The sequence below is a fragment of the Megalobrama amblycephala genome, linkage group LG10, assembly GCF_018812025.1.
Source record: "Megalobrama amblycephala isolate DHTTF-2021 linkage group LG10, ASM1881202v1, whole genome shotgun sequence".
NCBI lineage: Eukaryota > Metazoa > Chordata > Actinopteri > Cypriniformes > Xenocyprididae > Megalobrama > Megalobrama amblycephala.
Genome location: NC_063053.1, coordinates 28,289,552 through 28,316,095, shown reverse-complemented (window position 1 = coordinate 28,316,095; position 26,544 = coordinate 28,289,552). Strand labels below are relative to the sequence as shown.

At 36.5% G+C, this 26,544-nt stretch overlaps 1 long non-coding RNA gene across 3 annotated transcripts; it reads right to left on the bottom strand.

Annotated features, from left to right (window-relative positions):
- Positions 1 to 10,398: 10,398 nt before the first annotated feature.
- Positions 10,399 to 26,348, bottom strand: LOC125277271. 3 transcript variants are annotated; one of them, XR_007186872.1, is made up of 10 exons: positions 25,896 to 26,348; positions 25,495 to 25,550; positions 24,817 to 24,907; positions 22,215 to 22,267; positions 20,895 to 20,959; positions 20,709 to 20,783; positions 16,833 to 16,891; positions 12,950 to 13,050; positions 10,644 to 11,740; positions 10,399 to 10,491 (listed from the first exon to the last, which is right to left on the bottom strand). It is a non-coding gene; the product is annotated as an uncharacterized LOC125277271 (long non-coding RNA). The 3 variants fall into 3 exon arrangements; XR_007186871.1 differs by lacking the exon at positions 25,896 to 26,348 and having other exon boundaries at positions 10,644 to 11,606; positions 11,697 to 11,740; positions 25,495 to 25,887; XR_007186870.1 differs by lacking the exon at positions 25,896 to 26,348 and having other exon boundaries at positions 25,495 to 25,887.
- Positions 26,349 to 26,544: the final 196 nt, after the last annotated feature.

Here is a 26,544-nt window from a genome sequence, read left to right as displayed (position 1 = left end):
GCGTATTTGATGCGCTCTCGCGATACAATAATGCGCCCTCGACATTTTTCATTATAATAACGCCATAAACCGGCATTAAATTAACTATTAACGTGTGAAGAAAGTCGTGTCTCAATTTCGCAATTTTGTATTGGTTAAAACAAATGGAGAATATCTCGTTTTTCTGTAGGTGCTCGACCATTTCCGTGTGTGGCGCTTGATCGCCGCCGTTCGTTGGAAATATTTAACATCAGGATGGATGATTACATGCTTTAAATCACCGCAGTAAAGATAGTTTGCGGTTTGATATTCAGATTTCTTTTGGCTATAAATACGCAGTGCGCTGTCATAGACATGCAAATAATACCAAATATCGTTCTCCATGATTTGTGAATTAAGGTGACGCTGTCCTTTGGGCCGAAATCAGTTTTTTTTTTCGTAGCGACTCTTAATTTTATAATGGCTATATCTCCAAATGTTGGACACTTAGAGGAATGAAACTGGTGTCATCTTCACCAGCTTGATCTGTGAATTTTTTCACAGCAAAGCTCTTGTCCGTAAACCCCTTGGTAAGTCCGCCAGTAAGGAATGTGAAATAAAGGCGTTCTTCATGTTTAACGTCTATTACCAATGAACACGCAGACTGCTGGAATAAATAACATTGTTTTAGGTCGAGCTCGATTTGTGAAAACTTTCACAATAGCATTTTATCTCGTGGTCGTGTTTCTCTTTGCTCTGCCCCCCGTTTTTTGTATAATATGATATATATATATATATATATATATATATATATATATATATATATATATATATATATATATATATATATATATATCACTTTCACAGTTCAGTACGGGTCAGCTGACCCATCCAGGGTCACTAGCATCACTTTTCTGATCTGTGAAAACTTTCACAGTTCAGTACGGGTCAGCTGACCCATCCCAGGGTCACTAGAATCACTTTTCTGATCTGTGAAAACTTTCACAGTTCAGTACGGGTCAGCTGACCCATCCCTGGGTCACTAGCATCACTTTTCTGATCTGTGAAAACTTTCACAGTTCAGTACGGGTCAGCTGACCCTTCCCTGGGTCACTAACATCGCTATTCTGATCTGTGAAAACTTTCACAGTTCAGTACGGGTCAGCTGACCCATCCCAGGGTCACTAGCATCACTTTCTGATCTGTGAAAACTTTCACAGTTCAGTACGGGTCAGCTGACCCTTCCCTGGGTCACTAACATCGCTATTCTGATCTGTGAAAACTTTCACAGTTCAGTACGGGTCAGCTGACCCATCCCTGGGTCACTAGCATCACTTTTCTGATCTGTGAAACCTTTCACAGTTGAGTTTTGGTCAGCTGACCCTTCCCTGGGTCATGTACATCACTATTCTGAACTGTGAAAGTTTACACAGATCAGAATAGTGATGTACATGACCCTGGGATGGGTCAGCTGACCCGTACTGAACTGTGAAAGTTTTCACAGATCAGAATAGTGATGCTAGTGACCCAGGGAAGGGTCAGCTGACCAAAACTCAACTGTGAAAGTTTTCACAGATCAGAATAGTGATGCTAGTGACCCAGGGATGGGTCAGCTGACCCGTACTGAACTGTGAAAGTTTTCACAGATCAGAAAAGTGATGCTAGTGACCCTGGGATGGGTCAGCTGACCCGTACTGAACTGTGAAAGTTTTCACAGATCAGAATAGTGATGCTAGTGACCCAGGGATGGGTCAGCTGACCCGTACTGAACTGTGAAAGTTTTCACAGATCAAAATAGTGATGTTAGTGACCCAGGGAGGGGTCAGCTGACCCGTACTGAACTGTGAAAGTTTTCACAGATGAGAATAGTGATGCTAGTGACCCAGGGAAGGGTCAGCTGCCCAAAACTCAACTGTGAAAGTTTTCACAGATCAGAATAGCGATGTTAGTGACCCTGGATGGGTCAGCTGACCCGTACTGAACTGTGAAAGTTTTCACAGATGAGAATAGTGATGTACATTATCTGTACAAGGTCATTTATATATATATATATATATATATATATATATATATATATATATATATATATATATATATTATACAAAAAACGGGGGGCAGAGCAAAGAGAAACACGACCACGAGATAAAATGCTATTGTGAAAGTTTTCACAAATCGAGCTCGACCTAAAACAATGTTATTTTATTCCAGCAGTCTGCGTGTTCATTGGTAATAGACGTTAAACATGAAGAACGCCTTTATTTCACATTCCTTACTGGCGGACTTACCAAGGGGTTTACGGACAAGAGCTTTGCTGTGAAAAATTCACAGATCAAGCTGGTGAAGATGACACCAGTTTCATTCCTCTAAGTGTCCAACATTTGGAGATATAGCCATTATAAAATTAAGAGTCGCTACGAAAAAAAAAACTGATTTCGGCCCAAAGGACAGCGTCACCTTAATTCACAAATAATGGAGAACGATATTCGGTATTATTTGCATGTCTTTGACAGCGCACTGCGTATTTATAGCCAAAAGAAATCTGAATATCAAACCGCAAACTATCTTTACTGCGGTCTTTAAATCATTGATTTGGACAGCTTTGAGCAGCTCTTGAGGTTCTTATCCAGTATGGAAGATGAAATCCTTGCTGGTGTAGTTGTGTTTACTGACTTTGATGAGGCTCTTGCGCTGTCCATTCAGTTGTTATCAGACGGAAAACCTCTCTCTATGATTGCGTTGGTTGGTTATTTTCACAGCTAGAATATGACGGCTGCACAAATAGATTTTTAATGCTCCTAGTTTTTATTATATTTCTTACTGTTGCATTGTAATTTCAGGGATGAAAAAAATTACAGACATAAATGAAATGCGGGACACTACTTAAGTCTTGCGGGACGCAGGGCAAAGCTCCCAATTTCGGGACTGTCCCGCAAAATGCGAGACGGGTGGTCACCCTATCTTGACTTGATTTCCACACCCTTCTCACTCACGAGGGGTCCAATAATGCCGCATGTCCAAGAGATACTGGCAGCAAGCGCGTCCAGCGAAGCGGGACATTCTAAGTGCTTAACGTGAAAAATCCTTAATGTGGCTTAATGTAGGTGATATTGGAGGACCAAATTCACTACACCTTATAAGCAGCCCACTATGAACACAATTAATAACACGTTAAGCATTTTCCTAGAAAATAAAACACAGTTATAAAGAAAACGCTAATGCATTAAGACACTGATATTAAATTACCAATAAAGATATGCAGACAAGCAGGTCAGGTCGAAGGCAACGCGCTTTCAACGTTCAGCGTTTTCCACTTGTAGAAAACCATTATAAACGCATAACTTTATATTGTCCTTCCATTTTGTTTACGTTGCAGTTATAGCAGATGCTAGTGATGACAAGAAAAGAAAATGTTTCTCCCTGGATGTTTTTAGGATTAAGCCACATAAAGAATTAATGTCCCAGCGACGTGGCCATAACGCATTGCTTTCAATGAGAATTGAGAAATATTTAATGTCAAACCTCCACTGAGGCAAAGGGCATGGGAATTTTGTCTTCACGAAATCACATATTGGGGTATAATTTTGTCATCATAATAAATGTTGGTATATTTTCATTTTGAACAGCATAGCATAGCTATAAAGTGACTCCTAATCCCAAACAATTTATCAACATAAAACAATATAAAACACCTAACAGAGCCAGATGAAAAAGTCACAGTAATTTAGATTTCGTTTTGGCCTTTATTCACATAAAAATGACGGGATTGAGACCACAAGCGGGAACTCGATCATGTTGCGCTAAACAAGAGGCTTAAGGTTTAGAAATGTAATGTTTAGGTTAAAATATAAATGTACAAATAATAAGTAATAGTAAGTAATAAGTAATAGTAATTTAATGAATGAAAATTAATCAATGTCATCTAGGCTGGCTCTTGAAGGAGTCATTGTATTGACGCCAAAGGAACAGACACTAGAGGGCGCTTTAGCGTGTGTATGACGCAAAACGCTGGAAATTAAATTGAGCATTTTTACATATTAAATAACAACTTGTATATAATTTATGTTATTTTTAATAAGATATTAATCTTGCATAAAGAAAATTGGCTTGTATCTGCTAATTCTATTCATCAATGTTAAAATAAAAAACAAAGAAACCGCATTTTCCATATTTCATTTCTGGTTTAAAAAAGGAAAAACGAATGGACGCAAAAGTACACGGACCGGATGCCTTGCCCAGCCTTACACAGGCTCTGACTAATTTCTGATGATGTGTTATTCAAAGTTTCTGTTGTAGAAATTAGTATATCTAGTATATTAGTATATATAATCTCAAGAACATGCAAAGTCCGCTCACTCCATGTTCAACAAAAAGTTGTCACTCATCTTAGCCCATTGCGATCTTACAAAGCTCTGCTACAATCAATGAGCTGTCCACACTGCACAATGAATCACTTTACATTGTGACCACACCTATTTGTTAAGCAAATACTCTGGTGTTTTAAGCGGTGAGTGGGTTCTGATTAATATTAAACACCTCTGATGGCCACTGCGTCCAAGGATTAACAAACATGTCTGTAATTGGCTACATTGCAAAAACACGCCACAAATAGAAACATTTGATGTTCTCCAGAGTGCAGACACAAATATGCACTGGAACGTTTGACAAATCTGTTTTGCCAAGATGATATTATCACAGAATCGACTGAAGGTGCACCTGCTTTCATTGAGGAAAACTGCCTTCACATGCTGTAGGTAAGTGAAAAGTGATTATCATTATTCACATGACAGCAGTAAATGATCTAGTTACCTACAGCCTACTCTTATGCTGACGATTAAAGTATCCAACATTAGCATAAATCACTGTTCGTCCTGCAGTTGTGAGATAGTATATGATCAAAATTTCATACAGCTGCTCGCATACTTCCGTATTGTAAATAAGGTAAATACATTTGTTTGTATATTAATTGAAAACACATTGCATGATCAACTCATTAGCCAACACATGACTCAAATCAAATAAGCAAAGCACTAGAGTATCTTTACCGCAAAATCTGCCAACGTGCTGATATTTGCTAACATTGCAATCTGAATATGCTGTATGTCGCTGCTGTACAAAAGTAATTGAGAATTACTGTAAACTCCATTAAAATATGTGAAAACAAAAGCGAATGCCTATTTTATTATAACAAGTTCACACGCCAGCAATGCTTTGTCACTGCTTTGTCCTCACAACAACACTGTCTGCTTGCTGCTGCATAAACACAATATTGCATATTTATGATTGAGATATAATGGAACTTTAGGTCTTTATTATTGAAAATGTCTGAGTATAAAGGTCAATCAATCAATCAATCAATCAACTTTAATCTAATAAAAATGCAGAATGAAGATCTACACATACACTGTGATCATGGTATAATCTCCTCCGTATTACCAGGGAGACTGTCTAGGTTCATCATAGGGTGCCAAACATCTCGTCCCCAAAAACAAGGCACAAGAGTGTGTGTGCATATAGAATTTTCATTAGATTAATGCTGACACTCAAGCTCTGATACTCAAAGATTTGCATTAACAATGATTTTAAGAAAAGTTTAAATATCATTAGTATGCATGAGCCAGCATGCCACACTCACTAGGGGCAAAGGCCACTGCCTGCCATCCCCACAGTAACAGAGACCTTTCTATGCAATTGTCATAGATACACCAAACTCCTCAGTCACCAACCCTCAGTGCTCCCTCTGCCTGCTGTCACCACAGTAACAGAGACCTTTCTGTGCAGTTGTAACAGATACACCAGGCTCCTCAGTCACCAACACTCAGCGCTCCCTCCCTATACTAATTACCTGCCCTTGTCCCTCATTAGCACCGCACTCAGACCTGGGCTGTGTTCCACTCCACTTTTAGACATGCACTTGTGAACTTCCCTAAGCACTTCCCCTTGTGGGAATCCCTGCTGCCATTTTGAAATGTGTTCCACTTCGTGAAGTGGATGAGGGAAGTTTATATGGACAGACCCTCACTTCCTCGATTTTGACTGAGGGAGCGAGTCTACTTCATATGTATACTTCATGCAGCTCCATATACCACAATGCAACACGATTGTGATGTCACCACAAATTGCTTTTAATTTACCCCACCACAAACAATTCACTCATCTCTTCCTTTCAGTCTGGTTATATTCTGACAGCAATGGCCTGCTCACCTCTCATTAAAACATCTCTTGTGGCCAGGCAGATTTTACTATTATAAAACACTTACAAGTGTTACTTTAAAAATATTTATGATTTTCTGGACTAAAATCAGTGAACCATGGGAACACTCCCTGCTTAAAATACCAGATTAGAGACTTGCATAAATTAATTACATTACAGATATGAAATCCTAAATGCAATTACTTTAGAGATACGTTCCTACCTTGCTTTTTTTTTTTTTTGGTTGGTTCAAATTGAGTGACCTGTATAGCCTGTATGTAGAGCTTTGGTGGTGTTTGTGCCTGAGTGAGAAATTAATTCATGTAGTTTGAAAGATGTCGTCATTAAATGCATGTTGTGCCAAAGCAATGATAAATGATTTAGTTTAGCTGTTGTGCTCACTATGTGAAGAGTTTTGAAAAAGTGGCTTAAGTGTTGAGAAAAGGGTCCTAGCAATTAAAAAAAAAAAAAGAAAAAAAAAAAAAAGTCTTTTCAGGAGGGAAGTCCTATGTAAGTTGAGTATCTGAGTTAAGCAATTTGTATTTCACTAAGCGAGAAGTGAAAAAAAAAAAAAAAAAAAGACTGGGATAAGGAATTTTGTCAGGACATTTGGGATAGAGAGTGAGAAAAACATGGCTCAGGCAGACAGAAGAGATGATGATGTGTGAAGGAGAGAGCAAAAGGAAATGCTTTAGTGGCATATGGTGCTGTCTGTCTCTTTTTCAATCCCTGCATTTTTCTTCTTCTCTTTCCCACGTCCTGGGTGTTAATTGATAAAAACAGAGAGGGAATCCGACCCTGTGACTAATCGCATCCAGCTTACCATTGCATGTGCATTCTGATGCTGACAGAATTAAGTCTGCTCTGCAACCTCTCGAGTCATGATGTGTCATCAGGTAAAGACATAAGAGGTTTACATAATCCACCACTACAAGCCAACAAAACCTTCAAAGATATCAAGGACAGCAATGACTGTATCTGAACGTCAATAAATAAATAAATAAATAAATAAATAAAAATAAATACAGTATAGCCTAATGTAAATCATATGACTCACAACTACCCTCCAAATTTGCAAATAGTCTACAGTGTGGTCATGTGGACTCTAAACACAAAGACACAAACACAGAAACTCCAACCTTCTCTCATGAGAAAACATTACTATTTCACAATGTGACAATTTTGAATTTGAATGATGAGATTCATATGGAAATGTATCATTTTTTTTTAGGTGAACTAAACATGAAACATAGATTAGAACCTAAAACTAACCGCCAGTAGGGCATAAGAAGATCATTCAAATAAGATTGTAGTAATTCATAAGTATTTGTCACCAATTTGCCAAAACGTAAAATAATTACGAATTGGCATGTGACTGCTTTGGAAACAGTGATTCCTCACCTCCCTCCCTCCCTTATTTATTTATTTATTTATTTATTTATTTAGCTTATGTTTTGCTGACCAATACAACAGTGATTTTGGACATTACCTATTGGTGTGGTCTAATTTTAAGGTGTTTGACAGCTGTTGTCTCTTTGAATTGTTTAAAGAAAACAGGAGTGTGTACATTGTTCAAAAATTCACCATTTGGACTTATTATTGAAAAATAATAGCATGCAAGTTCGGAAAGATTTACATATATTTACTGTACTTTTCTGTAACTTCCATCAATTATAGTCACTGATTTGAATCTACTGAGCTGATGTCATCAAGTCAACAGAACTGCAACAAAAACACAAATGCTACTGAAACACAAAATTGCTGGGTTGAATTGGGTTAGACCTGTTGCAGATAGACAGCCTGCTGGTGTGGGGTTGGGGGCAACCAGTCAAACCACTTACTGGTGCAATCATATAATAAGTGCACTAAATCCAAGTCATTATGCCTGCAAAGGCAGGAAATGGAGTCTTAGGTTTACAGCTGAAATCACACACAAATATGCACACATATTTAAGGGTTTAAATTAAAATGTTTCTTCAACTTATTGTCCCAGGAGTTGATTTTTAGATTAAAACTAACATGTTTGTCCCATTCTTTTGTATGAAGATCACATTAAAATGTTTTGCTAATTTTCAGTTTTCTTTTATGTATAAATTGGATTGTTTTAGTCTTTTTCCAGACCTAGACGTCATATGTTAATCAAACATTATGACTATTCAAATGGTAGTTGTAGCATTAGCACAGCTAACAATTTTGAAACACCCCCTTAAATAAAATCACAAAGACTCATTTATTCGTGAACACACTCACATATAATTATTAAAGCATGTCTTCTTTTGTTTTCTTAACAAAACTTCTTCTACCATTTCAGAATCCTTTGCTGGTACGAACCAGAAATCAGGGGAGCAAATGGACAAATGAGGATTTTGCATCGTTGTAGGAAGTTTCCCCATGTCATATAAATCACAAGGGTCAAGTTTCTCTCTTATGGACTACATGGAGAGCGTGGAACTTGGTATGGTAATCTTTTCATGTCATTCCAACAGTGGGTTGTTACAGGAATTCCCCCTGTCTCTGGCTGTGTGGGGGACTCATTCATACTCAATAGAGCTTTTGTTGCCCCTTGCCTCTACAGCCCCTGCTCCACCATTAGCCCCCTTCTTTGACAGGGAGAGAGGCCATCCTGCCTGGACTCATCCTTAGTGGTCCTAAGCCCTCCTCTTTTGCTTTTCATATGTTAAAGCCCCCCAAATAGTTAAATGCCTCGGTAACCGCTTCTGCCCCACTAAACCTGCCCCAGCAACTGCTTTTGACTCCCAATCAGTTCAGGTTTAAATGTGGGCGCAGTCCAGACAGAGGCGGTGGGAACACAACAGGGATGAGATGAGGGTGGTGTGGAAAGACAGTCCACATATGCTCTGCAAAACATTCACAAAATCAACACAAACCTTTTCTTTTGGTCCCAAAACACATAATAACAAGCTCAATTTTTGTCTATTTGACGTTTTAATGTTCATCTGGCATTTGAAGCATTATTGCACATCACTGTCACACAGAGAATTGGATAAATCAAGATTGTCTTTTACTCAGGCTCACATTTGCATTTGAATCCATTTGGAAGGTTCTTCCATTGCTGCCAGTAATCTACTCTGCAGAGATCCTCAATGCGAGCGACAAGCCACACCAAGCTCTTTCAGTCTAGAACATCCCTGCGGCAATGAATATGCATGAGCTGCCTACAGGGAGCAGAGTTTTCTCACAATTAAGTAGAGAAACTTTGGCAGAGATGCATCATTTGAGAATCACTTCTGGTGTAAACTTTTCAGTGGGATCCCACTTTAGAAAGTGCCTACCTACATTATAAATGAATATTAATGACTGATTTAGATATGAATATACAGTATGATTGTGCATCTTAGCATGGAGCTCAGCATGCAGTGATATGGAGTCTTAGGTTTACAGCTGAAATCACACACAAAGAGAATCACATTATCTTATCACATTAAAATGTTTTTCTACTTTTCAGTTATCTTTTATGTATAAACTGGATTGTTTTTGTCTTTTTTACAGACCTAGACTTTAATTCATCATATAAATATGAATTATTACATTTTAGACTGTTTTTTATATATTATGTGAAAATGTCAATCAAACATTATGACTATTCAGATGATAGTTGCAGTATCAGCACAGCTAACAATTTTGCCCCTAATAAAGTTTTTTTTTTTTTTTTTTTTTTTTTTTCCCAAAAGTTAATGCACTTGTTTACCAAGGAGGCATCAGTTTTAGTTTAGAGTTTAAGATTAAATATCAGACATGATAATTACCTTGATTTAATTTTTTATTTAATTCAAACATCACATTTTAAGATTTAAGATTATCTTGTTTTTGAAAGTGCCCATAGCTGAAGAAACAACACACACACACACACACACACACACACACACACACACACACACACACACACACACACACACACACACACACACACACACACACACACACACACACACACACACACACACACACACTGGTTTTTGTGGTTTACGAGGACTTTGATGCTCAAACCAGTAGGATTGTGGTTTAGGGGGACACACCTTTCCCGATGCCCTACAGTGATGATAAAACTATCAAAAATTTTGTTTTGATCTGCAGATCACAGATCTGGCTTTAAAGTTTCTTTAAACACAACAGAACGGAAAATATGACAACCTGATATATCAGTGGTATACAAGGACATTCCCGCCCATCCTAAAATGTTCCCGCCTATGACATAATTGTGATTTTTGGGTACAACCTGATTTATGAGGACACCTATTGTACAATACACAAAACATGTCATTTCTCTGGATTACAGGGACTAGTGTGTTTTACAGGTACATGACCACACACAACACACAAACCTGACGACATGGTGTATTATTAAGACTGAGGTGATTAATGAGTACCGGTTCCTCAATACAATACACACCTGACACACTCCAACATTATAGGGACCAGTGTGTTTAATGGTACATGACCACACACTGAGGTGATTAATGAGTAACACACAAACCTGACGACATGGTGTATTACCAAGACTGAGGTGATTAATGAGTACCTGATCTTAAACACAATACACACCTGACACACTCCAACATTACAGGGACCAGTGTGTATTAGAAGTACTTTAATTATGACTTAAAATAACAACATAAACATCGAGTTTTTCCGGTTTTAACCATGTAATACCATCATGGAATGGCATTTTAAGGGGAAAATGAAATCCACAACTAAAAAACTAGGTCAATAACACATGGACAACTGTGTAATCTGTGTAATCAGAAAGCATACAGCATCATTACTGTTTTGACATATTGAAATGGCAACCATTCAAAACTTTGAAAAAATGTGAACAGAATTGTTGAGTCAAGTCAAGTCACCTTTATTTATAAAGCGCTTTTTAAACTACATATTGTTTCAAAGCAGCCCTCATAACAGGAACATTGTTCAACAAAGATTGTTTGGGCTGTACAGCAGCTCTAGAAGAGTATTGTGTCATTGTTCAGCCTGAGTCAGTTCAGTGTTGATTCAATTACGTTGTAAAACTCATCAGTTATTAATTTAGTTCACTTCATCTATACAGCAGCAGCAGCTCTGGAGACAACAGTCATGTCATCGTCCAGCTCAGTTCAGTTCTCATACAATAGTGTCAATGCAGTCAGATCAATAATAATGTTGAATATTAAATTGTCATGTTTTTGTGACAAACTACTGCTTTAAAGAACAGTTAAACTTTAGAGATTTACAGAGTGAAGTCTTAGTATATTCATGCTCTAGAATGAAACTAACATAACCAACAACTAAAATAATAATCCTTATAGAACAGCATCAAATGAGACACAATTTTCCTTTGGTCATATGTGCCTTAAAATGATCAATTACAGCTGTAACTTCAGCATCTGACCAGCAAACCTTTTGTCCTTTCCGTCTTGTCCTTTTCCTTTCCGTTTTTTAATTTCTGCCGAACTCTCATTCTCTGTACAGATACATACTTTATTAAGCTCCCACTCTTTTAAAGCTCATGTACTTACAATGATGGTTGTACTCTAATTTAAACCTCAGGTACCTTGACAAACTCAGCAGTTTTCCAAATGGGCATCTTCTGAACATCTGCAAGAAATCAGTTACATACTGATCAGGAAACTAAGATTTAACTCTCAAATACCTAGAACTTAAAACTGGTTATACACCTGATATCTAAAAATAAAATTTCAAGTGACACAAAATATTATTCTGGAGATTAAATGTTATTAGCCTGTTAAAGGGATGGTTCACCCCAAAATGAAAATGTGATGTTTATCTGCTTACCCCCAGTGATCCAAGTTAGGTACTTTGTTTCTTCTGCAAATGATGATTTTTTACTGTTGCCCCCTGTATAATGGGTGTCAGAAACACAATTTATAAGAGTCAAAACATATACATAGACAAATTCAAGACCCTGTGGCTTGTAGCACATTTATGTCCTAAGACACGAAAAGACGGTTTTGCGAGAAACCGAACAGTATTTATATAATTTTTTTCTTACACCAGTGAGTTCACGGAACGGAAGTAATGTCAAATGTATATGACATCACTGCTGTTTCAGAGCGCGATCAGACCTTAACCGAGTGAACGCATGATGTAGTAAAAAATTATATAAATACTGTTCGGTTTCTCACACAAACTGATAGTTTCGTGTCTTAGGACATCAATGTGTCGTCACGAGCCGCAGGGTTTAATATGGATTTGTCTGTGCATGTTTTTTGACTCTTATAAATTGTGTTTCCATTGACACCCATTATACAGCTGTCAGACGGCAATGGTTGGAGTTAAAAATCATCATTTGTGTTCGACTGAAGAAACAAAGTCACCTACATCTTGGATGCCCTGAGGGTAAGCAGATAAACATCAAATTTTCATTTTTGGGTGAACTATCCCTTTAAACATCTCCAAGTGTTTTACCAACACAAAAATGATAAACTCATTTGTATCAACCAGATTTACAATGTTGGTGCAACCCTGATTCCAATAATATTCTTATAGAAAAGTTGCACTATATAAGTACAAAAATCTCTGTATATAATAACTGATTATTGCTCATTAATTATTACAATTAATGGCAAAAGGAATGTTTGGAAATATAAACTGATATTTCCTACTGACACACTACAGCAATAGATATAAATAACTGGCTTAAAACCATTTTTCTTTCGTGAAAATACAAATGTTAAGTTGAACTATAAATATATAATTGTATCTATGCATTGTATTTATGGCAATAATCTAAAATAATAATGGGTTAAAATAATAATAAACATAAACCTGTTAGTTAACACATACCAGCATTACTGGAGACGCCTGCGCAGCTCCAGCAGGAACAACATCCTGAGAAACACTTTCATCAGGATCACTGGCATTAGGATCCATCATACTGATCTCATCTTGAAGAAAAACAGAATTTTAAAACACAAGAACATCTTCAGTTTAACCTGTTTTCAAAAGTAATTTATGAAACTTTATGCTGTTTAATAATAAATAAAAATAAAAATAATAATAATAACTAATACTTTTAGATGACTATTATTAGAATTATTGCCAAGACAGAAATATACTACTACTGTAAATGAAAAATTATTTTACAATATGACATTACAATACTTCTGTCTTCATTTCTTCGCTTAAGCTGTTTCAGTGAAAACAGGTTTATAAATGCATCTTATTACAAATCAGGTGAAATACTTGAAACAACTGGCCACACAAATTTTGTAAATAATGCGAATGTGAAATGTGTAACTGGTGCTCGTTGCGTTCCCAAATGCATGTTAAACTGCTGAGATAGAGTTCACTGCATTCATTCCCTGTGAACTGAGACGTGGAAAACACCGAATCACAAGATGATCGAGTGAACAAAGTGTGATCTCCAAATTATCAGCTTTTGCAATTTGATAAGGGCACAAAGCCACATCGTGCTGTTGATTTTAGTTTGTTTGAAATGCTTTGCCAAAGCAATGAAACAAAACACAAAGACCAAAATTTATCTTATTATGAGGTAGTGCTGGGCGGTATACCGGTTCATACCGAACACCGGTATTTATTTTTGTTATGATATGAATTTTGATGATACCGCAATACCGGTATGTGTCACTTAACCAACGTTCAGAACGCGGCGCAGCCCGTCACTGTTTGAGAGCGTCCCGTTTCACTGTTGCACTGTAGTGAGAGCACAGCTGAGATCGCATCACAGTAAGTCCGAAATCACCCCCTAAATCCTCATTCACTATTCCCTACGTTATCCACTTATATTATTCACTTGAAAGAATGAATGAAAATGAGTGAGTGAATTCGGACAGCCGTTGTGTGTGCATCGGCTGTACACTCATTGTGGTGCATTGTGGGATTGAACGAGTGCACTCAATAACGTCCACTATGGTTTCGGACGCCACTACAAATGGCTGTCGCCTCAAATAATGCCCTATTTGAGGTTTTAGGGGGCGATTTCGGATTCAGTCCTTGATTACAGCTGAGAATTCAACCAGCACGCGAGATAGAGCGGAGCGCCGTGATGAGATTAACAACTTTCTCCACATGGATCATATTATATAGACCGGAGCGAGCATGTTTACGTTTTTTATGGACCTATTTCATATACTCTAATACTCTAAACATGAGCCAGCAGCGTGTATGCGCACATATTTCATCACGTCTTCTTCAAATGAAATGTAACGTTATGCAAAGGACACTGAACTGTACGTCTGATCACGACCGCGATGACACGATGGGTTATTCTGCTACACAGAAGACGATGTGAGTTAATACATAGACTGACAATTCAAAGAAGAATGGTCAAAAATTTAACTGCTTTATTTAACTGCTTTCTGTGTTAAACTTACGTGTGTCATTTGTTCAGAGACTGTAGTGCTCTTAAATGTACTGAAAATATCCTTAGACAGTTTAAATGTTCTTCCGCGTTTCTCCCTATTTTTGGCAGTTTGTTGTTATATAGCGTTAGATTTTTAAAATGCTTAAAGTGCCCTCAACTCTTTTTTTTTTTTCTATCTCCATGATCATATTTTAATATTCATGTGTCTGTAATGAATGTGTTGCAGGTCTGTGTTTTATTGGTTGTTGTCTCCCCACAGCATCATTTTGTGGGGTTTTGTAAACCTGTATTAACTCTAGTGTGGAATTTTTCTACAATATTCACTCATCCTGACAGTAAAACAGGGCATTCTAGTCAATCTACTGCAGTATTTCCTCTCTCAATCAGTAGAAAATGTGGTTAACGCCCAGTCATATATATATATATATATATATATATATATATATATATATATATATATATATATATATATATATATATATATATATATATATATATATATACACACCGTCATATACTGTGAAACCGATATAATTTTGAAAAATACTGTGATATAAATTTTTGGTCATACCACCCAGCACTATTATGAGGCATATAAAAATATTTTCAGCTCATTTGGTTCAAACGTTTTTTTTAAATCTGTTTACACCTGGTCACTTCATGCATTTTCTCTGAATGGATTGCTATGCAATAATGAAAAGACCAGGTGTAAATGCCCTCCAAAACGCATTCGAGACGGATTTAAATCCGATCGCTCAAATCACTTTGGACGTTGTCTAAAACAATATATACATTTATACAATAATACATTTTAGTCCTCCCAAAAATACTAAATAATAAACATGTGAGAATGTGTTATAGGCATGTTATAGAAAGATATGACAGCATTACTGCAGCATGCGTTGGCGCAGATGAACAGATGAGTATCTCTTCAGTAAGCTGACGTGCAAAATACCTCAAATGAAACTTAAAAAGTCGAAAACGCTCAACACACCATCATCTTCATTAAAAGATGTGAGAATAAATGATTTGACCAGAGCTGATGCTGCTCATGATCAATAAAATGGAGCTCAAAGCGGTAGCTTTTAATGATGTGAATACTGTTAAATCTGCGTAGAGCGCGGGAATTGAAGACAGATCGCTGTAGCGCCTCCGCTCAAGCGGCTCGTGAATCGATCATCTCTTCCTACTAGTTCATTTATAGCATCAAATAAACATGAATGAACATCAGAAGGAATGTTGTTTAAAACACAGAAAGACGTCAGTACACCATTTTTCAAGTTCAAGTCCACCGAGGTTAATCTTAAACTCCTGACTGCTTTGTCGGACAAAATGGTGGATTTAGCGTTATAATTGGTTAGATTGTTTGTCAATCAAACTCCTGGCGAAGGGTCAATTAAACTAGTATACGTTCAGCTAATTGTCAGCCTCTTACATGTCTGCATCTCGAGAGATTGCAGAATTCAAGTGTCAAATGATGTTTTATAAACAAAGTTTGGGAGGAGCACATTCAAGCAGTCTAATTGGCTCGAGAGGAGGTATATATACACTGACTAGAGCCGATCTCACCTATAGTTTCCTCGACCGTTTTCTGCATCCCGTCGCCACCCCGTTCCTCACTCTCAGTGGAGATATGAGGAAGTACTATGGATTTGGGCTAAATTTTCAAACTCTGATCCCTCGACCGCCTTGAACAGGACGCCAAATACACTTATTACACTTGGTTTTTTACTCTATTCAATTATTTGTAAGTGTGAATTTGTGAAAACAACTGCTACAGGTAATTGGACTTTATTTATTTATTTATTTATTTATTTATTTATTATAGATTTTTGGCATTTTTTCATAAATTCAAATCTATAAATCCAAATATTTATTACATGTATGAAGAAAAGGTTCAGCACCCAAGGCTCTATCGCTATTGTCTCAATAGTGTTCAGTGTCTTTGGGCGGATTGGAATCAACGGCCATTAGGATTGTTTGTGATTTGGTCTTAGTGATTTAGGAGTCCTCTTGACTACTCCTAACCTTTTACAGATTTGGGAGCTAGTTTTAGCACTAAAATGTTTTGTGAAATACTCTTAAGAGCAAAAATTAGGACTGACATTATAGAGTTTCTCCTAAATCGGCATGTCAGGAGCTACTTTTAGCCTTAAGATGTTTTGTGAATATGGCCCCTGATTCTGTACAGACACATTTATGTGGCCAATCGTAAATGAAATTGTTTGAACAAATCAGTAAAAAACACATGAAATGACCAGGTGTTAACAGGCCCAAAGATTATGTGAAAAAGTTCTCACTAGACTAGCATTTTCTAAAATGATGCAATGCTCTTTTTATTACCTTCTCCGTCTAACACCATCTTGATTGTCCATTGATAACTGGTCCTTCTCAGGGCTCACCTGAAAGCAAGGTAAAGAAAGAAAAATAAACATTCTACTACAGACAAAGGATTCAGAGATGATCCAAATGAAGCAGTACAGATACTTAACACTGATTAACACTGACTGATCACTGTCAACTGAAAACATACAATGAAAACTATTTTACAATACAGGGTTTTTCCTGGGTCAGAAATGCTCTTTGGTGGTGGTGGATGAACATTGTATCCACAGTACAAAATACTGTACCCATGTGAACTGTGAGCACAGTACTGACAGTAAATCCACAATAAATGCGAAGAAAAAGTTTGGAATTTAACATATCCTATTCATTCACAAATTAAACTGTCAACTGAAAACATACAATGAAAACTATTTTACAATACAGGGTTTTTCCTGGGTCAGAAATGCTCTTTGGTGGTGGTGGATGAACACTGTATCCACAGTACAAAATACTGTACCCATGTGAACTGTGAGCACAGTACTGACAGTAAATCCACAATAAATGCGAAGAAAAAGTTTGGAATTTAACATATCCTATTCATTCACAAATTAAATAATTTATTCTGTCAGGACAGATGACAAAAGAAAGAGCTTAGAACAATTTTATATTTAAATATCTGTACATTTAAAAGTAAAAAGTCACTGAGTGGCCAGTTTGAACAAATGAACAAAGTAATACATTACATAGCAAAAGTGGGAGGTCTATTATTTTTTACATTTACACTCCAATACTTAATAAAAAGATCATTTGACACACAGCATCAGGATTATTTTGATCCACCCATTGCTATGGTTATCAGCATCAATTGGATTTAATCGCACATATAAATACATTTGTCAATCCAGAAACTATGCAATGTGTAGTTAGCAGCATAAACAAATGTGTTATATAGGCCTACAGAAAGCAAAGATCGCTGCCATATTAGCCACTGAAGCTATCGATTACAACACGAGAAACAAAGCTGCACTTCTGCAGAAACGTCCGTTATAATAAATGAAGTTGTGTGTGTGTGTCGGTCTATGTTGTGCACTTTATCTCTTATTGGCATTGTGTCTATACTTTGTTGGTTATAATGAAAGGATTCAACATGCAGCACTCGCGCTAAGCAAAAACTCATACAGACTAACAAACGCATCCGATTGGCTATTGTGTTCACATGCTCAACACAAATGTCTTCAGGTATGATGGTACATTTTAAACCACTCAGTATTAATAGTGATCAAACTAATGCGTTATAGTAGTGACCTACACATTTAAAACGGTGACATAAGTTAACGTTGGAATCATGCATATAGTTAAAACTCTATAAATATACTGCCATAACCAATCAGGGATTCATGATATATCAGCCACCATATCTTACTGGCCGATAAATGCTAATTTTAATGTTATCATTCTCAGTCCGAACTAGGCCGATATTTTAACACTGATAAATAATGGATTATATGATGTGCGTTGTTCTCCATGATAGTATTGAACTGCTTGAAGGAAGATACAGTTAAGGTGAATCACAAATCTGTGAAATCAGAGCGTTGTTACACGAAGAGCGCATCTGCGGAGTTACACCTTTATGACTAGCACAGTCAGTTTGCTTGTGCATTCGCAGCCTTTTGTGGAATTATAAGTTGTATTTTTTTATTTTGTGTATATATATCTGATTAAACTCATATAGGATGCATTTGGTTGAGTTAATGAACGCGGCAGGAAAGCGCTTCATTGTAGGCCTACCGGTGATCATCTCTTCAGCATGCGCACTCAAACAGCAATGGATAACATTAATAACTATGGCTGGGACTGTCATATATACATAACATTATAATGAGAACATGACTGTAATAAAACGCTGTGAATTATTTTGGATTAGTTGCCGTTTTTTAGCGTGTTGTTGTGGGGAGCGTATCCAGAACAGGAGTTCACACTTTGTGACTTAATTCATGTACATCTGTGCATGATTTTGTGCAGGTATAAGTTGTAATTTTTTTGTATAAATATCTACTTTATCATATATAAGTTGCATCCCGTTGAGCTAAAACCATCTAACAAAGCGCTTTGGTTTATGGGTGTTCATTCAGCTCTTCAGGTTCATGCTAAAACAGTGTTATTTGAAACAGTAATGCTAAAGATGTTTAATAAAGATGTTTATATACACTTTTTTTTTTTCAAAAACATTACAACTTGTATTGTTCTTATTTTCATCAACAATATGGTTTGAGTAAAATCATTTCCCAACAGGCTTTCATTTTATTCATCCATAGCACATGTATTGTGTTTCTTTTTATGTAGCCTAAGTAATGTTGACCAATAACTTGTTTGCATTTTTATTTAATTTTATTTATTATTATTATTAGTAGTAGTAGTAGTAGTAGTAGTAGTAGTGAGGCAATATATATTTTTTGCAACTTTACAATAAGGTCTCATTTGTTATTGTATTAACTAACATGAATCAACTGAGCAAAACCCTTGTAAATGTGAGTTAATAATGCACTGTGAACTAACATGAACATGTATATTTTAGGTTAACAGATACAACACTGGATCCTAAAATGTCTTGGGAAATGTTGAGATTAACCTTAGCTAAGATTAATAAAACTTCTACAGGATTTGTTCATTCATTGTTAGCTCATGTTAACTAATACTAACAATAAACTTTACTGTAAAGTGTTGACACTTTTTTTAAATAAAGAAAATTGGCCATATGAATGTACACTACCGTTCAAAAGTTTGGGGTCAGTAAGATTTTTTTAATGTTTTAAAAGAAGTATCTTCTGCTCACCTAGCCTGCATTTATTTAATTAAAAATACAAACAAAACAGTAATATTGTGAAATATTATTCCAAATTAAAACAGCTGTTTTCTATGTCAATATACAGTAAAGTGTAATTTATTCCTGTGATCAAAGCTGAATTTTCAGCATCATTACTTCAGTCTTCAGTGTCACATGATCCTTCAGAAATCATTCTAATATGATGATTTGCTGCTCAAGAAACATTTATGATTATTATCAATGTTGAAAACACTTATTTACATTTTTATTTAATGATGCTATGATGAATAGAAAGTTCAAAAGAACAGCATTTGTCTGAAATCTAAATCTTTTGTAACATTAAACACTACCGTTCAAAAGTTTGGGGTCAGTAAGAATTTTAATTTTATTTTGGGGGGATAGAAATAAAATTTATCAATACTTTTATTCATCAAGGATGAGTTAAACTGATCAAAAGTGGCAGTAAAGACAATTATAATGTTAGAAAATATTCTATTTTAAATAAATGCTGTTCTTTTGAACTTTCTATTCATCGAAGAATTTTGAAAAAAAAATTGTACACAACTGTTTTCAACATTGATAATAATAATAAATGTTTCTTGAGCATCACATCATCATATTAGAATGATTTCTGAAGGATCATGTGACACTGAAGACTGGAGTAATGATGCTGAAAATTCAGATTTGATCACAGGAATAAATTACACTTTACTGTATATTGACAAAGAAAACAGCTGTTTTAATTTGGAATAATATTTCACAATATTACTGTTTTGTTTGTATTTTTAATCAAATAAATGCAGGCTTGGTGAGCAGAAGATACTTCTTTTAAAACATTAAAAATTCTTACTGACCCCAAACTTTTGAACGGTAGTGTCAAAATAATTGTAAAAGTAAAGGAATCTTATACTGGTTCAAACTACACTGCTGTACTGTATATGTTTGATTTATGTTGAAGTGTTTGGGACACTGTCTATTGTTTTTGTAATCAGGCTCTCAAAGTATTTTAGAATTTGGATTTAGATTTATCTGCACATGCCTAATTTGATTTCCAAAAAGAAAAACAATACCTTCTGTACATCTCTGACTTCTGACTGGGACAGAGTGTTCATTTTGAGAGCGGAGGGTCCAACCTCACTGAGAGTCTGCAAACATCAAATTAGACATAAACACTGGTCTGAATATGTTAACAGCCTAGATCTCACAAGTGTCTCTGCTACATTTGCTCATTCTCTTACAGCACAACTCTCACTTACCTGGTCTAGTCCCACAGTAAGAGCAGCACAATCGTCACTGATGACAGCGGGGTCTCACGGCTTATCTGAAAATAAGAAATAAAGCTTTATATACAATCACTTCACCTAAGAGTTACAAACCTTCAGTATATATGAAATATATCAAAGGGATAATGTACAGTCAGACAGTGATTAATGCAAATTAAACATGGACAGGATGATCAGTGTCCCCCATTCACAGCTTCCGATCAATAAATATGTGCACATGAAATATTGGTTTGAGATCATATACAAGATCACAAAATAGATCCATTTCAAATCAATATTTCAATATTTAAAAACCCATGGTAATGTTCATTACATTATGTGTGTGTGTTCATCACAGTATGTCAGGTTGTGTGTAGCTTTACAACTGTTTTATGAGGACACGTGTTTTATGAGGACATCATGAGAACATGTTCTTCATGTTTGACTTGACTGAAGAATCTCAGTGTGTTGTTAGATTGACACAAGCCTGGTCTATGAGGACACTAGTTTTACCGGGACACTGATAACTAGATACATTTGGATGGCGCCCTGAGTTCAGGGTTAGGGTTAGGGTTAGGTTAGGGGTATGTATGAGAGTGATAGTGGTGAAACGAGGTGTGCTAGTTGTACAGTAAGTGATCATGACTCACTTTTCACACACACAATCATAATTCAGTGACTGATAACTGTGGCAAACAATCTGCTTCTTAGAAACATTGAAATCTGTTCTATTCTTTAAAAGGTGCTAAAGAGGATCTTTTCGTCGACTGAGAAACCAAAGACTGTTACTGAGTTTTTGAAATGAGCGCATGCGTAAGAACAACCCCCCTCCTTCACAGCTCATTTCGAGGGAACGCCTCCCAAAACTTGTGCACAAGTATAGGAACACGAGTGTTTACCGCCGGCATTCGCTGTGTCGTGTTAGTGGATTCATTATGTCGGACTCACCGCAGGTAACTCATAATCTGCAGTTGTTACTCCTGTCTCCTGACAAAAACATTGCATGCAGCGCCTGTGGAGTGTGGAAAGTTACTGGAGCACGCAGCCGCACGTCTCTCACAAGGAACGTCACGGCAGTGATTGACAAGCCAGAGGGCCAATCGTTTACGCGATTGGCTGATGTTTTTAAGGCCCTACCTCGTGCACAGATGTTGTATATATATTGTATAATATTATTACTTTCAGTGCACCTAATAAATAGTGTTTTATCAGTTAGTAAACACAGTTTCAAGTAATATTGCAAAAATGTATAAAACAAAACATCCTCTTTAGCACCTTTAAGGACTAACTCTATTACTTTACTTTATTTGATACCTTTATTGTTGCTGTATCTTATTCTTCTGAATCTGATTCTTCTCAGTTACCATCTGAAAATAAGAAAGAAAAGCAAATAAAAATCAAATCAAAATAAAGAAAAAAAATTGTTCATTGCAGTATTACTCATTGAAAGTCAATTTCAACTGAGGGTGCTTCTTTTTACCTACTTCTAAAATTATTATATCTAATCTAACAAACACAATGATGAGTTTTCAATATTGACATTTGCTACAGTGAGCTGTGAATTATGGGTTATCAGTATCGATCCCAATCTTCCATATGGGTGCACCCCAGAGTCCCGGTAAAACTAGTGTCCTCATAGACCAGGCTTGTGTCAATCTAACAACACACTGAGATTCTTCAGTCAAGTCAAACATGAAGAACATGTTCTCATGATGTCCTCATAAAACACGTGTCCTCATAAAACAGGTGTAAAGCTACACACAACCTGACATACTGCCATGAACACGCATGTAATGTGATGCATATTAGGGCTGCACGATATATCACATGTGATTGTCACGCGCATTTCGTCAGTAAAGCCGGTTCCCTGATTGCCGCTAAATCGCCATCACCTGCTTTCAAATGGAGCGGCATTTAATAGACAGAGCCGTAGATCACTGACAAGCTATGCAATATCGCGTTCATATCGCAGATGAATCGCCTTCGATAATGAACGCGATATTGCGTAGCTTGTCAGTGATCTACGGCTCTGTCTATTAAATGCCGCTCCATTTGAAAGCAGGTGATGGCGATTTAGCAGTAATCAGGGAACCGGCTTTACTGACGAAATGCGCGTGACAATCACATGCGATATATTGTGCAACCCTAATGCATATATAAAGCCATGTAGGGCTGCACAATATATAGTTTTGTCACTGATACCTATCTGTGGGTGTGACCAGTGTTGGGGAAAGTTACTTTTAAAAGTAATGCATTACAATATTGCGTTACTCCCTAAAAAAGTAACTAATTACGTTACTTCGTTACTTTTTATGAAAAGTAATGCGTTACTTTACTTTTGCGTTACTTTTTCTCACCGGGGCTGGGCTTGCTTGTTTGTTTGTTTTTTAATAACAACAAAAAAGTTCTATTTTTGGCAAAAAAGGCCCTTTCACACCAAAAGTGAAATCAATAAGCCTCAGGCTGAAGGAAAAGCATATTTACACCTGTACAGTAGAGGGCGCAGCTCAAACAAACCTTTCAGATGTGCTGCCGTTCTGGATTTAAGAAGAATAGGATACAGGAGAAGGAAGTTCTAGTTCTTATTTCTAAATCTAATCTAAAGTATTTCTGCTTATTAGTATGGCTGAATTAGATATATTGAAGGTCAGCAGCAGAGACATTGGTTAATAATTGAGATTAAATACATAAGGTATATTTGTGTAATTTAATATAGTGAATTATTACAGGTTTGCAAAAATTCTGAGATTGCATTTCACTGTTTTTATTCATTTTGAGGAATACTGAATGTTTTTGTGCAAGTGAGATGAGTAAATGCATGTTCACATTTAGTCTAGAACTACAATAACCATCATGCTTACACAGCGCACACAATATCTCTGCACTTTATTTCTCACAACATGGGGACAACATGTCAGTCAATAAATGTGAAAAAGTAACTTGCGTTACTCATTTGAAAAAGTAACTTAGATATTTTGTTGTAAATTGAAAAAGTAATGCGTTACTTTACTAGTTACTTGAAAAAGTAATCTGATTACGTAACTCAAGTTACTTGTAATGCGTTACCCCCAACACTGGGTGTGACATTGCAGTATAAATGAAGTCAAGTAGGCTATAGGGATCATAGTTGATCTGCGATCCATACGGACTACGGCTGCACGATGTATGGTTTTAGCATTGTATCCCGATGTGTGCATCCACAAAAGTCACATCACAGGATGTGCAATGTCAAGTGTAGGGATCGTAGTTGATCCGAACGGTCCAGCTGCCCCCGGTTAAGAGCGCATGTGATTCACGTATTAACTGCAAAGTTTATCCATCATAGAGTGAAAGCTTATCATTTGCTTGTGTTTTTAAGTCCTGTCAATTTAAACATCAAACACAATATGAACTTGCACTGTTTTCTGACAGACAGACAGCACGTGAACACAGAGTTCAGTTCTCTTTCTCTTATCTTTGAGCTTGAACAAACACTCTCAGCGAAAACAGTCGGTTCTGTATTGTAAACAATTAAGAAAACGGATGCATATAATATTGGACCCATACATGCTTTCCTCAATGTGTGTATCTCAATACAGTTAGATTAACCTGAAAAACATAAAGCACTGCTTATTTTAATTTGTATCTTATTTTTATTGTGTTTATCTAAGCTTGTAATTCGTTTATTATTCTCTAAGCAGATGCACTACCCTACAAAATTATCCCAATCATCCTAGAATGATTAATTATTTTCAAATAGAGCTATTCAATTCATCTGGTGGAATTGTTTTCATATTGCAATATATAAATTGCAGAAAAACTAAATATTGCAATGTCAGATTTTCTGCAATATTGTGTAGCCCTATTTCCCGGAGTAACATTTAACCTTTAATAATAAAACAAGTAAAATCATGACTGTAAATAACATATAATATACCTGACACAGGTGAAATCATCTTCCTCCAGAGATTGGGCTTTCTCCATCACTGTTTCACTTCAGCATGATCTGATGTGTCTTCTGTCATCTTCTGTTTTTAGTATAAACATCAAAAGATAAATTATAGTAAACAGCAAGTTATTTTCATACTTTATTGTATGATATTTAAGAATTATGTATAATTGAGGATCAATATTCCTTCATAAATTTTTACAATTGATAAATTCTAGACAATAATACTGACAGTATTAATTTGACTGAATAAGACTGACAGTTCTGATACATCTTATCATAGCCAGTAAATCTTTGTTTCTTAATGTCTTTAAATCAAGCAGAACTGTAGTAATATTTACAGTAGGCTAGTATGTGAGGATACTGTACTGGGTGAAATGCCGACTGTAGTCATGACAACGCCTTATTATGATGGCTTGGCTAGGTTATTGCATGCGATCAGAAAATGATGCAGTTACAATTATAGTTAAATCGAAAACCAGTTTAAAATGACAAGCATCGCTGATTCCCTCCTGACAGTCTTTAAACACAATCACAATCTCGCTAGCGCCGTTAGCATCGCGAGCTAGCTGTTTTATAACTGTAAAACGAGCTGCAAAGAGCTTACAAAACATGAACAAACAAGCCAAACGGACCCACAAGCATTTAAAAAGCAGAAGAACTTACCTTTAAAATAACAGTAGCCTCCATCAGGTGCTCAGATGTCTTCTCAGGTGCAGCTTCTATCCGGGCCAAACAGGAAATGAACGCGAAGACTCTTATTATAAACCATACTTAATATAATATACGCGGGATTAAAATAATAATAATAAATATATGTGATGTGAGCGCACGAGTTAATGTGTGGTTGTGTTTACATGAATAGCATATGCTAACGAGATAAATAAACTGTATAAATACTGAGTAAACAGCGTTCAAGTTACTTTTATACTTTATTACATGACATTTAAGGGATATTTTTAATCGAGGATCACTATTTATTCATATATTTAATTCACAAATGAAAAATTATAGGCAATAACACTTAAATAATTAGTATTTTGCATTAACTCGCTTGTTATACAGACCTATGCTGAAGCTGAAGCTGAATGAGGCTCCGCCCACCGGCGCCATCTTGTCTCGCTTGTTGTTCATTGCGTATGCAACCAATAGGGGCTGCGGAATTAGGCTCCGCCCGTCGGCGCCATCTTGTTTTCGTGATTTCCCGCCTACCAGTACCGATCTGACCAATCACAGGCCTCAATACTTACACTTGTGTGAAAAATGCAAATTTTCGATGACGCCGGTACAGTACCAGGACCCGGCTGCAGGGGCGCACTCTCGTACACAGAGGATACACAGTGTATGGTATAAAATCAGGTTTTTGTGGTATATAAGGACATGCCGCGAAAATTGGAGAGGGTGCTTCTGGGACATAGAGAAAGGCATCTACATTGCCGGAATTACAAGGACATGGCCTGTGTCCTCATAAACCCAAATGTCCCCGTAATGCTGGTGCATATTCAGGTCAAAAGTCCTCGTAAACCACAAAAACCAACACACACACACACACACACACACACACACACACACAACACAACACAACACAACACAACACAACACAACACAACACAACACAGAGAACAGCTTTATCTGCATACAGGTACCTGAATATATGATTGTGCATCTCAGCATGCAAGCAGTGATATGTCAGGTGACAGTGAAAAAGAGATTGTT